Genomic DNA, 10,387 nt, shown 5'->3' on the forward strand with positions numbered 1-10,387 from the left:
TTCGCGTATTTTTAAAAGAAACGAAACTAACCGGACTTGTAACAAAAGAATACTTTTCTGTGATTTTAGGAATTTACTATGATTTGGACATTTTACAGAGATTTGAACTTTCTGCAATTTATATGATTTTGATAGGAACTTGAACTTTTTGGACTTTTTTCTACTTTTCGTGTGATTTCTTAAAGAACAAAAGAGATCCGTACTAACCGATTGTAAACGACTTTTCGGATAACTGTGCTTTTCACGGTACTTTTTAGATATATTCTATGATTTCCACTTTTTGTAATTTTGAAGAGACAAAGGAAACCCGAACTAACTAACTAAAACAACACTTTTCTAGGATTCTTCACACTTCTTATAGATTTAGGAATTTTATAGCACTTTAGACATTTCCTATGATTCTTCGTACTTTTAAAAACTTAGTAATTTTTGAGACTTTTAGGGATTTTACGGTACTTGTAGAATTTCTACGATTCTTCGTAAATTTAGATCCATTTCGACTATTTGTACATTTTCGTGATTCTTAGTAATCGAGATGATTTTCGGATTTGCTAGGATATTTAGACGCTTTCTTATATTTCTAGGAATTTACAGGAACTTGTATTTTGATATTTTTTAAGGATTTCTAGAATTAGACACTTTTCGACATTTCGTGTGATTTCTTATAGAACAAAAGAAACTCTAACTAATCGGAACTAAAATAAAAAAGAGAACTTTTTGAATTCCTTGGGGATTTCACAGCTTCCGACTACTTTTATACTTTTCTGTGTTTCTTAGTGAATTGGGATTCTTATTGTCTTTTCTTGTATTTTAGTAAATTATGATACTTTACAAGATTTCTTGCGATTCTTCAAAGAACAAAAGAAACCCGAACTAACCGAGAAGAAACAACTTTTGGAGTAATTGTACTTTTCATAGTACTTTTGATATTTTCTGTGATTAGTAATTTTAAACATTTTCAGTGCTTCTTCGTGATTTAGGATACTTTTTCGAGTAACTACATTTGTGCTCTTATGGGACTTGATGGATTTGCTGTGATTCTTCGAATATTTTGAATTTCTAGAGTAACTTTACAAGACAAGACTTTCTTTGGATTTTAGAAGGATTAAGATACTTTAGTATATTTGTACTTTTATGGGATAATTAGATATTTCTTGGATATTATAGGATATTTGCATACTCTTTGACATTTCTTGTGTTTCTTAAAGACTAGAAGAGATTTAAACTAACCAACTGTAAACAAAAGAACACTTTTCTGTGCTTCTTCGTGAATTGGGATTCTTATTGTCTTTTCTTGTATTTTAGTAAATTATGATACTTTACGAGTTTTCTTGCGATTCTTCAAAGAACAAAAGAAACCCGAACTAACCGAGAATAAACAACTTTTGGAGTAATTGTACTTTTCATAGTACTTTTGATATTTTCTGTGATTAGTAATTTTAAACATTTTCAGTGCTTCTTCGTGATTTAGGATACTTTTTCGAGTAACTACATTTGTGCTCTTATGGGACTTGATGGATTTGCTGTGATTCTTCGAATATTTTGAATTTCTAGAGTAACTTTACAAGACAAGACTTTCTTTGGATTTTAGAAGGATTAAGATACTTTAGTATATTTGTACTTTTATGGGATAATTAGATATTTCTTGGATATTATAGGATATTTGCATACTCTTTGACATTTCTTGTGTTTCTTAAAGACTAGAAGAGATTTAAACTAACCAACTGTAAACAAAAGAACACTTTTCTGTGCTTCTTCGTGAATTGGGATTCTTATTGTCTTTTCTTGTATTTTAGTAAATTATGATACTTTACGAGTTTTCTTGCGATTCTTCAAAGAACAAAAGAAACCCGAACTAACCGAGAATAAACAACTTTTGGAGTAATTGTACTTTTCATAGTACTTTTGATATTTTCTGTGATTAGTAATTTTAAACATTTTCAGTGCTTCTTCGTGATTTAGGATACTTTTTCGAGTAACTACATTTGTGCTCTTATGGGACTTGATGGATTTGCTGTGATTCTTCGAATATTTTGAATTTCTAGAGTAACTTTACAAGACAAGACTTTCTTTGGATTTTAGAAGGATTAAGATACTTTAGTATATTTGTACTTTTATGGGATAATTAGATATTTCTTGGATTTGCTACGATTCTTAGAGTACTTAATGAATTGAGATACTTTTCAGTGCTTCTTCGTGATTTTGTACTTTACGTGATTTCTCGGATTCTTAGTAATTTAGATGCTTTTATTGCATTTTACGTGTCAGCTAGGATATTTGGATTTCTTATAGAACACGCGAGATCTATACTAACCGACGATAAACACTATTTTTGATTCTTTGTGCATTTATAAGACTAGCAAACCTAACCGACTAAAACATACTTTTTCGTCTTTATTTAAAATTAGACACTTTGTGAAGTTTCTTGTATTATGGGATATTTGCATAGTTTTTCACATTTCTTGTGTTTCCTAGGATTCTTAGATATTTCTAGATTTCATGTGCTTTTTATAGAACAAGGGAAATTTGAACTAACCGAGTATAAACGACTTTTTACGGTATCTTCGTAAATTTAGATACTTTTCGTGATTCTTCGTAAATTTGGATACTTAATTATATTTCTAGGAATTTACAGAAACTTGTAATTTTAGACGCTTTTTTTCGTACTTTTAGGAATTTCTAGGATTAGATACTTTTTGTCTTTTCTTGTATTTTAGTAAATTATGACTCTTTCGAGCGTTTCTTATAACTTCAGAGTCGGATTATACAGGATTAGGATATTTAGATACTCGGACATTGTTTGTGTTTCTTAAATATGACAAAGGAGACCTAAACTAACCGATTATAAACAAAAGAAAGAACTCTTTTGTGTGATTTGAGATACTTTCGTGTTTTCTATTATTTTACAGAAACTTATACTTATTATTATCTTGTGGATTTTACACGATCACACATTATTTTCGACATTTCTCGTATTTTCTTAAAGGACGACACTAACCGATAACGAAGAAAAGAACTCTTTTTCTGTGTTTCTTAGTGACTTGGATACTTTATTCACTTTTTCCAGTAACTTGTCAGGATTGTACTGATACTTTTCGTGTTTCCTCATATAATTAGAGTAGTTTTCTAGGATTTCTAGTGTACTTTACGGAACTTTCGATCGGATTTGCTAGGATATTGAGATACTTTTCACTTTCCTAGTGTTTTTTAAAAAATGACAAAGGAGATCCGAACTAACCGAGTACAAACACTTTTTTGTAATTTGAGATATTTCTTTGAGTAACTGTACTTTTAGACATTTTTGTGCTTTTCTTGGATTTGTAACGATTCGTGGAGACTTTTACATTTCTTGTGTTTTCTTAAAGACTAAAGAGAGATCTGAACTAATCGAGTAAAAACAACTTTTCTGTAACTTCGTAGATTTAGACACTTTTGTATGTTTCTTGTATTCTTATAGGATTTTTTTTTTTTTTTTTTTATGTTTCTTAAAGACTAAAGAGAAATCTGAACTAACCGAGTATAAACTAGAAAAAGGATTTAGGATACTTCGTACATTCTTTGTGCTTTTATATGACTTCGCGTTAGCTAGGATATTTAGAGATCATTTCGGATTAAGACAACAAAGGAGACCTAAACTAACCGAGTATAGACACTTGATTTTTTGTAGATTTCTTGTACTTTTCTATGCTTCTCTCTCTCTCTCTCTCGGGTTTGTACTGATTTTGAGAGACTTGTCGAGTTTTCTAGTGATTTTTAACAACATAATTTAGTATTTCTTGAAGGATTAGGATACTTTTGTGTTTCCTCGTACTTTTCTAGGACTTGCTAGGATAATTAGATACTTGACTGTTTTTGACATTTTTTCTTAAAGAACAAAACTAACCGGTACTAACCGATTATAAACACTTTCTTTCTTCGTATGATTTTCCTGTGTTAGCTAGGATTCGTAGACTTTTTTTTTACTTTTTCTGGCGTCTCTCGGATTTGCTATGATTCTTATGATACTTTTCGGATTTTATATATTTCGAGTAGGATTTGGGTATTTCTAGTGTTTTTTCTTAGAACTTCGGTGTCGGATTATTACGAATTAGGATATTTTTATGCGTCTTCTAGTATATTTCTCAAGTTAGCTAGGATTCTTATAACACTTTCTTGACGAATCGAGATACTTTACTGTGTTTCTTAGATTCTTACGATCCGTGGAGACTTTTTTCCCTTTTCTAGTAAGTCTCTCGGGTTTGCTTAGATTACGAGAGACTATTTCTTATTTTTTCTAGTGTTTTCACAACATATTTAGGTATTTCATAAAGGATTAGGATATTTTGTAGGATTTGCTTATATTTTCACGGTTTCCTATGAACTAAACTTCGTGAATTTAGATACTTTTCACTCTTTCTTAGTGTTTCTTATAGAACAAGAGAGATCTGAACTAACCGAGTATATACTTTTTTAGTAACTTTGTACTTTTCGGTGTTTCTTATATTCTTCTATGACTGATTTTGAGAGATAATTTCGAGTGGCTTAGGATATTTAAGTATGATTCGTAGGGCTTATTTCTTATAAGACAAAGGAGATCCGAACTAACCGAGTACAAACTTCGTAAATTTAGATGCTTTTGTACGTTTCTCGTATTCTTCTAGAATTTTGACATTTTGAATTATTTTAGAAGGATTAGGATATTTTCGTACTTTTCTATGCTTCTCTCGGGTTTGCTAGGATATTAAGACACACTTTTCACTTTTCCCTTTTCTAGCGTTTCTTATAGAACAAGGGAGATCTGAACTAACCGAGTACAAACACTTTTTCTGTTTCTTCGTAGATTTAGGTACTTTTGTATATTTCTTGTAGTTTGCTATGATTCGTAGACTATTTCGGATTTTGACATTTTTCTTAAAGAACAAGACTAACCGACTGTAACATACTTTTTCGAGCTTCTAGGAAATTTGAGATACTTTTCGGTGTGTGATTCGTAGAGACTTGAACATTTTCTAGTTTCTGAGATTTTTGAGGGATTATTTTACATTTTTCTAGTAAGTCTCTCGGATTTGTAACGATTTTGGGATACTTTTCTTACTTTTTCTAGTAACTTCTCGGGTTTGCTAGTATTTTCAAAGTAGTTTTAACTGTGTTTTCATACAACTTTAGAGTGTTTCATAAAGGATGAGGATATTTAGATACTTCTACATTTCTTGTGTTTCTTAAAAAATAACAAAGGAGATCCGAACTAACCGAGTGTAAACTAGAAAAAAAAAAAAGGACTCTTTTCTGTGTTTCTTGGTAATTTTAGAAACTTGGTACATTAGAGATTATTTCGGATTAAGACACTTTTGTGTGTTTCTTGTACTTTTCTAGGATTCTCTCGGGTGTGCTTATATTTTCTTGTTTCTTAAAAGGACAAAGGAGATCTGAACTAACCGAGTACAAACAACTTTTCTGTTTCTTCGTATATTTCTTGTACTATTCTATGCTTCTCTCGGGTGTGTTAGGATATTGAGATACTTTTCACTTTTTCTTTTTTTTTAAAAGAATGACAAAGGAGATCTGAACTAACCGAGTATAAACTAGAAAAAAAAAAAAGGACTCTTTTCTGTGTTTCTTGGTAATTTTAGAAACTTGGTACATTAGAGATTATTTCGGATTAAGACACTTTTGTGTGTTTCTTGTACTTTTCTAGGATTCTCTCGGGTGTGCTTATATTTTCTTGTTTCTTAAAAGGACAAAGGAGATCTGAACTAACCGAGTACAAACAACTTTTCTGTTTCTTCGTATATTTCTTGTACTATTCTATGCTTCTCTCGGGTGTGTTAGGATATTGAGATACTTTTCACTTTTTCTTTTTTTTTAAAAGAATGACAAAGGAGATCTGAACTAACCGAGTATAAACTAGAAAAAAAAAAAAGGACTCTTTTCTGTGTTTCTTGGTAATTTTAGAAACTTGGTACATTAGAGATTATTTCGGATTAAGACACTTTTGTGTGTTTCTTGTACTTTTCTAGGATTCTCTCGGGTGTGCTTATATTTTCTTGTTTTCTGAAAAGGACAAAGGAGATCTGAACTAACCGAGTATAAACTTCGTAAATTTAGATACTTTTCGGTGTTTCTTTACTTTATACGATTCTCTCGGGTTTGTTAGGATACTTAAGACACTTTTCGAGTTTTCTAGTAATTTCAGAGTAGTTTTCTAGTGTTTTTAACAACATCATAGAGTATTTTTATAAAGAATTAGGATATTTTGTAGTATTCTCTCGGGTTTGTTACTGATTCTAGAGATACTTCTCGGGTTTTCTTATACTTTCAAAGTAGTTTTCTAGTGTTTTTGATACAACTTTAGAGTGTTTCATAAAGAATTAGGATATTTTGTAGAATTCTCTCGGGTTTGTTACTGATTTCAGAGATACTTCTCGGGTTTTCTGTAAATTTCACGGTGGTTTTGTAGTGTTTTTGATACAACTTGAGAGTATTTCATAAAGGATTAGTTCAGGTTAGTTCAGGTTAGTTCAGGTTAGTTCAGGTTAGTTCAGGTTAGTTCAGGTTAGTTCAGGTTAGTTCAGGTTAGTTCAGGTTAGTTCAGGTTAGTTCAGGTTAGTTCAGGTTAGTTCAGGTTAGTTCAGGTTAGTTCAGGTTAGTTCAGGTTAGTTCAGGTTAGTTCAGGTTAGTTCAGGTTAGTTCAGGTTAGTTCAGGTTAGTTCAGGTTAGTTCAGGTTAGTTCAGGTTAGTTCAGGTTAGTTCAGGTTAGTTCAGGTTAGTTCAGGTTAGTTCAGGTTAGTTCAGGTTAGTTCAGGTTAGTTCAGGTTAGTTCAGGTTAGTTCAGGTTAGTTCAGGTTAGTTCAGGTTAGTTCAGGTTAGTTCAGGTTAGTTCAGGTTAGTTCAGGTTAGTTCAGGTTAGTTCAGGTTAGTTCAGGTTAGTTCAGGTTAGTTCAGGTTAGTTCAGGTTAGTTCAGGTTAGTTCAGGTTAGTTCAGGTTAGTTCAGGTTAGTTCAGGTTAGTTCAGGTTAGTTCAGGTTAGTTCAGGTTAGTTCAGGTTAGTTCAGGTTAGTTCAGGTTAGTTCAGGTTAGTTCAGGTTAGTTCAGGTTAGTTCAGGTTAGTTCAGGTTAGTTCAGGTTAGTTCAGGTTAGTTCAGGTTAGTTCAGGTTAGTTCAGGTTAGTTCAGGTTAGTTCAGGTTAGTTCAGGTTAGTTCAGGTTAGTTCAGGTTAGTTCAGGTTAGTTCAGGTTAGTTCAGGTTAGTTCAGGTTAGTTCAGGTTAGTTCAGGTTAGTTCAGGTTAGTTCAGGTTAGTTCAGGTTAGTTCAGGTTAGTTCAGGTTAGTTCAGGTTAGTTCAGGTTAGTTCAGGTTAGTTCAGGTTAGTTCAGGTTAGTTCAGGTTAGTTCAGGTTAGTTCAGGTTAGTTCAGGTTAGTTCAGGTTAGTTCAGGTTAGTTCAGGTTAGTTCAGGTTAGTTCAGGTTAGTTCAGGTTAGTTCAGGTTAGTTCAGGTTAGTTCAGGTTAGTTCAGGTTAGTTCAGGTTAGTTCAGGTTAGTTCAGGTTAGTTCAGGTTAGTTCAGGTTAGTTCAGGTTAGTTCAGGTTAGTTCAGGTTAGTTCAGGTTAGTTCAGGTTAGTTCAGGTTAGTTCAGGTTAGTTCAGGTTAGTTCAGGTTAGTTCAGGTTAGTTCAGGTTAGTTCAGGTTAGTTCAGGTTAGTTCAGGTTAGTTCAGGTTAGTTCAGGTTAGTTCAGGTTAGTTCAGGTTAGTTCAGGTTAGTTCAGGTTAGTTCAGGTTAGTTCAGGTTAGTTCAGGTTAGTTCAGGTTAGTTCAGGTTAGTTCAGGTTAGTTCAGGTTAGTTCAGGTTAGTTCAGGTTAGTTCAGGTTAGTTCAGGTTAGTTCAGGTTAGTTCAGGTTAGTTCAGGTTAGTTCAGGTTAGTTCAGGTTAGTTCAGGTTAGTTCAGGTTAGTTCAGGTTAGTTCAGGTTAGTTCAGGTTAGTTCAGGTTAGTTCAGGTTAGTTCAGGTTAGTTCAGGTTAGTTCAGGTTAGTTCAGGTTAGTTCAGGTTAGTTCAGGTTAGTTCAGGTTAGTTCAGGTTAGTTCAGGTTAGTTCAGGTTAGTTCAGGTTAGTTCAGGTTAGTTCAGGTTAGTTCAGGTTAGTTCAGGTTAGTTCAGGTTAGTTCAGGTTAGTTCAGGTTAGTTCAGGTTAGTTCAGGTTAGTTCAGGTTAGTTCAGGTTAGTTCAGGTTAGTTCAGGTTAGTTCAGGTTAGTTCAGGTTAGTTCAGGTTAGTTCAGGTTAGTTCAGGTTAGTTCAGGTTAGTTCAGGTTAGTTCAGGTTAGTTCAGGTTAGTTCAGGTTAGTTCAGGTTAGTTCAGGTTAGTTCAGGTTAGTTCAGGTTAGTTCAGGTTAGTTCAGGTTAGTTCAGGTTAGTTCAGGTTAGTTCAGGTTAGTTCAGGTTAGTTCAGGTTAGTTCAGGTTAGTTCAGGTTAGTTCAGGTTAGTTCAGGTTAGTTCAGGTTAGTTCAGGTTAGTTCAGGTTAGTTCAGGTTAGTTCAGGTTAGTTCAGGTTAGTTCAGGTTAGTTCAGGTTAGTTCAGGTTAGTTCAGGTTAGTTCAGGTTAGTTCAGGTTAGTTCAGGTTAGTTCAGGTTAGTTCAGGTTAGTTCAGGTTAGTTCAGGTTAGTTCAGGTTAGTTCAGGTTAGTTCAGGTTAGTTCAGGTTAGTTCAGGTTAGTTCAGGTTAGTTCAGGTTAGTTCAGGTTAGTTCAGGTTAGTTCAGGTTAGTTCAGGTTAGTTCAGGTTAGTTCAGGTTAGTTCAGTTAGTTCAGGTTAGTTCAGGTTAGTTCAGGTTAGTTCAGGTTAGTTCAGGTTAGTTCAGGTTAGTTCAGGTTAGTTCAGGTTAGTTCAGGTTAGTTCAGGTTAGTTCAGGTTAGTTCAGGTTAGTTCAGGTTAGTTCAGGTTAGTTCAGGTTAGTTCAGGTTAGTTCCGGTTAGTTCAGGTTAGTTCAGGTTAGTTCAGGTTAGTTCAGGTTAGTTCAGGTTAGTTCAGGTTAGTTCAGGTTAGTTCAGGTTAGTTCAGGTTAGTTCAGGTTAGTTCAGGTTAGTTCAGGTTAGTTCAGGTTAGTTCAGGTTAGTTCAGGTTAGTTCAGGTTAGTTCAGGTTAGTTCAGGTTAGTTCAGGTTAGTTCAGGTTAGTTCAGGTTAGTTCAGGTTAGTTCAGGTTAGTTCAGGTTAGTTCAGGTTAGTTCAGGTTAGTTCAGGTTAGTTCAGGTTAGTTCAGGTTAGTTCAGGTTAGTTCAGGTTAGTTCAGGTAGTTCAGGTTAGTTCAGGTTAGTTCAGGTTAGTTCAGGTTAGTTCAGGTTAGTTCAGGTTAGTTCAGGTTAGTTCAGGTTAGTTCAGGTTAGTTCAGGTTAGTTCAGGTTAGTTCAGGTTAGTTCAGGTTAGTTCAGGTTAGTTCAGGTTAGTTCAGGTTAGTTCAGGTTAGTTCAGGTTAGTTCAGGTTAGTTCAGGTTAGTTCAGGTTAGTTCAGGTTAGTTCAGTTAGTTCAGGTTAGTTCAGGTTAGTTCAGGTTAGTTCAGGTTAGTTCAGGTTAGTTCAGGTTAGTTCAGGTTAGTTCAGGTTAGTTCAGGTTAGTTCAGGTTAGTTCAGGTTAGTTCAGGTTAGTTCAGGTTAGTTCAGGTTAGTTCAGGTTAGTTTCAGGTTAGTTCAGGTTAGTTCAGGTTAGTTCAGGTTAGTTCAGGTTAGTTCAGGTTAGTTCAGGTTAGTTCAGGTTAGTTCAGGTTAGTTCAGGTTAGTTCAGGTTAGTTCAGGTTAGTTCAGGTTAGTTCAGGTTAGTTCAGGTTAGTTCAGGTTAGTTCAGGTTAGTTCAGGTTAGTTCAGGTTAGTTCAGGTTAGTTCAGGTTAGTTCAGGTTAGTTCAGGTTAGTTCAGGTTAGTTCAGGTTAGTTCAGGTTAGTTCAGGTTAGTTCAGGTTAGTTCAGGTTAGTTCAGGTTAGTTCAGGTTAGTTCAGGTTAGTTCAGGTTAGTTCAGGTTAGTTCAGGTTAGTTCAGGTTAGTTCAGGTTAGTTCAGGTTAGTTCAGGTTAGTTCAGGTTAGTTCAGGTTAGTTCAGGTTAGTTCAGGTTAGTTCAGGTTAGTTCAGGTTAGTTCAGGTTAGTTCAGGTTAGTTCAGGTTAGTTCAGGTTAGTTCAGGTTAGTTCAGGTTAGTTCAGGTTAGTTCAGGTTAGTTCAGGTTAGTTCAGGTTAGTTCAGGTTAGTTCAGGTTAGTTCAGGTTAGTTCAGGTTAGTTCAGGTTAGTTCAGGTTAGTTCAGGTTAGTTCAGGTTATTCAGGTTAGTTCAGGTTAGTTCAGGTTAGTTCAGGTTAGTTCAGGTTAGTTCAGGTTAGTTCAGGTTAGTTCAGGTTAGTCAGGTTAGTTCAGTTAGTTCAGGTTAGTTCAGA

This window comes from Euwallacea similis, chromosome 21 (assembly GCF_039881205.1).
Source record: "Euwallacea similis isolate ESF13 chromosome 21, ESF131.1, whole genome shotgun sequence".
In the NCBI taxonomy this organism is placed as follows: Eukaryota; Metazoa; Arthropoda; class Insecta; order Coleoptera; family Curculionidae; genus Euwallacea; species Euwallacea similis.